Source organism: Nanorana parkeri, unplaced genomic scaffold, assembly GCF_000935625.1.
Source record: "Nanorana parkeri isolate BGI_ZX_2015 unplaced genomic scaffold, ASM93562v1 scaffold721, whole genome shotgun sequence".
Taxonomy (NCBI): Eukaryota; Metazoa; Chordata; class Amphibia; order Anura; family Dicroglossidae; genus Nanorana; species Nanorana parkeri.
The window spans coordinates 460,451-466,043 of NW_017306989.1; positions in this window are offsets into that span (position 1 = coordinate 460,451).

Below are 5,593 nucleotides of genomic sequence, written 5' to 3' on the forward strand. Positions count from 1 at the left end.
TATTTATTTTACCAAATCTATCAGTGTCCACATCCATTTGATTAAGAAATGGTAAATTCAGGGGAGACATCATTAAAATGACAACTTACAACTTACAGTCTCCAGCCAGTGCTCAGAGCCCCCTGACTCCAGCTTTTTTTGAATGGCTCTGGAAACTTCAGTAGATGGCTGCAAGTTCTCTGATTTTCTGCTGTTAATTACGTGGCAACAGCTGCAAGAACGTAACAAGTAAAAGCGATTTTTACACCCTTTCATTATGTTCTGCAACCCTGTGATCTTCCTTCAGTATGTGACAAAATCGATTTACAGGACCAGTTAAACTTACAAACCCTGCTTAGCACGGTTTGCATGTAAATTGCCTGCATCGCATACCCCCAGTGCCAGCTCAGAAAAACAGAATTCCTTACTATAATGGACAAAATTTGCTTATTATGGACTCCATATTACTCTTGCAATAACATTATTCATTCTTTGTGTGTCATAACTGTCTGTGATGGAGCAGAAACTGAAAACATTGCCTACCACTGACCCAATGATCTTTAAAGCCAAACTCTTGGATTAGCAAATATTGTCTAAATATAAAAGGGCATGTGTATTCTTCCAGATCTGTGTTGTAATCCAGTGTGAAACTTGGAGCTTCCTGTAATAAAGGCCAGTCACTGCTGCTCTCTCTTCTTGTGCAGGGTGACTGGTCTTGCCTCCACCCCCTCCTGTGGTTTTCTACAGACAGCCTGTACTAGGTGGAGCCTGCTGTGACCCTCCCACAGCTCTCCTCTATGCACAGGCTATATACAGCACAGTGATGATGTAACTGCTATATATGCAAGGTATTATCTGGATTTACAAAGTGAATTAATCTTCTTTGTGGCTATTGAGGAATATGTTTAAATGAAAGTTTTGATCTGCAGTTCAGCTTTAGGCAGAGCAGGTCAGACAACTTAAAAAATGGTTTAGAAGTTCTAATTATGAATCCTATTAGTTGTAAAACAATAATGAAACCCTCTTTTAAATTCTGTCAGTGATTTGGCCATTTCAACCTTAATGCAGCCAGGCAATGCACACAAAGCTAAACCACTCTCACCGCAAAAGTGTCTCGCAAAGCATAGAAGGGGAGTTATGGAAAACAAGGTTAAAAGTCGAGCTTCCTTTAATGAGGATAGTGTTTTAATACAGGGCTATAAAGGTAAAATATATGTACAAATAGCTCCATCTCATAAAAATTTGATTCCTACCTATTTCAAGGAGAAACGTCTACATCCATTTAATTGAAGCATCTGTCATCGTGACACTAAATAGCATGTTCTCAAACCCTTTATCACTTCCCTTTGCATTTCTTAGACTGTATCTCTGGGATACCAGAGAATGTAGCTTTCAATCCATAATGAGAAAAATAGGATTTATAACTGAGAATTCCGAGCTTTTCAGGAGCTTTAATGGGGAATTTTGCTGATCAAACCATCTCTGACATAACAGAATTATAGACTTTTGTAAACCAGTGACTGGTGGCAGCAGTAAATAGCAGAAAAAAAAAACATGCCAACAGAGGCTCTTCTGTCTGGAAAAAAAATGTAAAAGTGTCTATTAAGTGTGCTCACGTTTCTGTAAGGGGTACAACACAATCTGTATGATTAGGATAAATCTCTTTCATTATTTTCTGGGTCCTCCTAAAGCTGTGTAAGTTTAAAAAAATAGCTATATGAGAAAGTAAAGGTAGCAATCAGCAGTTTTACAATTGCTAGCCAGATAGACTCAAGAGAAAAGCAATGGCCATAATTATATTATAAAGAAAGCAGTTATTTAGGAAGACCACCCTGTCTGTCCCCAATACATGCACCCTACCCCAACCCCTTTTTAATATCTGTTTTTTTTTAAAAGCCCCCTTTACTACCCTAAATCTGTGGCCATGTGACACAACATGTACCAAGTCTTCCCCTGCTTCTACGACAGAGTAAGAGGGTCATTCTTCAGGTGCCGATGGGTAATGTGGGCACTATTCTATTGATTGTCCTGCAATGGGGGCCTCTCAGGTCCCGGAAGAATGCACAGAGTGCTGATGCCACCACAAGGAGACCAATTAATGCGGGCACAGACTGCAACTCTGGATGAGCGGTCTCCACTACTGGAATGCCATTAAATTGGATTGGATATGGACGGCAGTAGAGGGTTGTTTTTGAGGGGTCTGTTAGAGGTTTTTTTTTAATAGGACGAAAGGCAGGGTGGGGGTGGGAGGCATAGGAGGGGGGATTATGTATGATCAGATATGGGGTTTAGGGGTGTCTATTTTGTTTGATTACCTTTTTTTCAGCAGATAGCTATTCTTTTTTTCCAATCATGAATCTATGACTAATCAGGCTCAGTGGTTTTGCTATGTAGGCAACCTGGGGCACACACGGAGCAGAAGAGTTCTTTGATGTGAGTCAGGGTTGGTCAGGTCTCCCTTAAAAGTTAATAGTCAGAGCCAAGTGCCTCCACAAATGCTGGTGGTTGGTTTTGAGTGCCCTCTTAAACTTTGGTGGTTAACGATAAGTGAGTGACCCCTTAAATGTTAGTGGTCAGAATGAAGGTCCATTATAGCTTGATAGTTAGTGGTTAGTTCCCCTTTAAATATTAGAGGTCAGTTATGAGTGCTCCTTTGAATGTTGATGGTCAGTGGTGAACGCCCCCTGACATATTGGTGGTCAGTTGTGCATACCCCTTTAAATGTTGGTGGTCAGTGGTGGGTGCACCCTTATATGTTCATGGTCAGTAGTGCATGCACCCTTAAACATTGTTGGTCAGTGCCCACTTAAATGTTGATGGTCAGTGGTGAGAGCCCCCTTGAACATTGGAGATCAGTGGTGAGTTCCTGCCTAAACATTGGTGGTCAGTGGTAAACGCCCCCTTAAACATTGGTGGTCAGCGGTGAAAGCCCCTTAAACATTGGTGATCAGTGGTGAGTGCCTGCTTTAACATTGGTGGTCAGTGGTGAAAGCCCCTTAAACTTTGGTGATCAATGGTGATTGCCTCTTTTAGCATATATTAATTGGCCCCTAAATGAGTATTATACTGCCTAAGTTCAAGAAAATATTTACATGCTCGTGAGAAAAGTTTTGTTTCCAAATAACGGCAGTTGGAAGACAGAAAACATTCCTCTTTTGGCTCTTTTTCTGCTGATTATGCTGATTACGGTAAATGTAAATTGATTGATGTTACACAGCCCTGAGACAGCTAACTGCATCCTCCATACATGAGTTGTTCCAAATTTCTGGCAAAACGAAGTTCAGCAGGAATCCAACAGCTGACTGGCAAATGCATGTCCTACCAGCCAATGATGTAATCTAGATGAAAACAGAAAAAAAAGAAAATTTGTTGAAAAATGTACTGAAAGGGAGACGTTAAAGGTGGATTTACTTAGCCCCCTGATTTGAGAAATAATTTCCTCATCCCCATTCCAATTTATCAGCTCTTTCTGCCCCCAAGTCCCCCTTTCACCCAAGAGGCTTCCTCCAGAATATAAAAAACATTTTTTTAATCATACCTTTTTTAGGTGTCTGCAGTCTGGTCATGTGATGCAGTCTGTATCTGGAGGGCTGGAGTTTGACTACCGCTGATCTAGAAGAAGACAAAAAAGGCATGGTCCAATTTACTCCAGCAAAGGGGAAAAAATCCTTCCTTATCCCCTTAAGCAATTGGATTCTCCATGGATCACCAATCTCCAGTCTTATCACAAAAACATGGCAATACCGTGAATACTGTGGTGGAAGTTGCTTTCTATCAACTCCTGCTGGGCATTAGACTAATAAAAATATATCAAGCTGGAACTGGCCATCATTGAGGTCAAAAGAAGATAGACAGATTAGGCAGATGTGTTCAAGGTGATAACTGCTCTTTACAAAACACCTGTGCAGAATGGCTTCTCCGAACACACATCACATCAGAGGGGGCTGGCTACCACAGAAGAAAACTAGACTGGGTTACACTTCTGTCAGGTAAGGGCAGAGAAATGAGGCTACAGTGAGCACAGGGTCAGAAACTGGATGGCTGAAGACTAGAAAAATATTTCCTGTTGTGACTCATCTCCACTTCTAAGGTAACATAAGGCAAAGTTTAGTTTACACAGCACGAATCCATAACTCAATTCTGTTTTGTGTAGAGCTGGTCATAAAGTGCTCGATTCAGAATCTTGAATCAAAATAAATTCAAGCTGTGGGTGCCCCTGAAAGCCCCACGCAACTCTTGTCTAAGGTGCCAGGTGGAAAATTGTCGGCTGAACAGTGACTGCATCCGCCGGGTATTTAGCAGCCGCTGGTCCCATCTCCTGCTGAACAGGCAGCTGGCAGGGAAAATGCTTCATGAGGTTTAGCATAAGTGGGGGAATTTAGTGATTTACAGAGAACTAAAGGTGTATGGCCAAGTGCAACTGCGGCCAAAACTTTTAGTTTGGGATAGACTGGAGAGGGCCCCATATCAGGTTTATATTTCTAAATAAACAAATGTCCAGCACTAATTAAAACATAATCACAAAATAATTTCCTTTTAAGCAAAGTGCAGTGATCCAGATAGTGCAAACCCAATAGTCTCTGTAGATAAAGTGCTTATAAAGTGTATTCCAGCCAATCAATCTTCCCGTCCGCATGTGCTACCAATGACATAAACCGCACTCACCAGATCGGGTGCACCATTAAGTAACAATGGTCTATCAGCGCTCAAGTATGGTCTATTTGTCTTGATTTATTCATCCATCCACTCAAAGGTTCCGGTTATGTGCCTCCACTATTCTCCTTCTCCTTGCACTCCCCCGGTGCTCATAAAAGACATCCATAGTGTAATCCAATTAAACCATAAATGTAATTAAAATGATTAAAAACACTCACAAAAGTGTGCATATGCGATCGCTTTTCAATAAATCAACTTCCTCGGAGTCGCTATCATCTGGCTGCATGTAATCCAACAATAAGACAACAAGCACCTTAGTTCCAAACAATCCCACAGAATGATTCCTTCCTCATGTGCTGTGACCTCAGCGTGTATCCGCCCACCAAGGTTTTTATTCCTGCCTCGGTCCCCATTAGGGAGACTCACCCTCTCTATTTGTCTATTGTCGATATCACTGACAATGAAAGAAAATCAAAAATGTTGGGTTGTCACCAAAACAGGAGTAGATGGAACATTTTCCTAACAGGGACACTAGGTCTGGTGACCCTGATTTGCAATAGCCAATAGTAAACTAGCATTGTACCCGCCCTCTGCTGATGGACCTGATGGGGAACTGCAAAAGAGGGCGGGTACAATGCTAGTTTACTATTGGCTTTTGAAATTGAAATAGCCAATAGTAATGTCCCAATGCTTTTGAATGGGAATTTTTCTTTTTTTTTCTCTATTCTGACATCGCGCGTGTCAGAATAAAGAAAAAAGACAGAGCGGGGTTTTTCTCCTTGGCGGCCGGGAGCAGGAGACTCCCGGGTGCCAGGGAGAGTCAGCTATTTGGAGATCAGTGTCCCTTGTTAGCAACCAGGGACGCTAATCTCTCTGAAAGTGGCCAGAGCCAGCCGTAAGATCACGGCTGGCTCCGCCCAGCTGTCAGAAGCAGGCTGTCGGCCGGCCAATGGCCGGC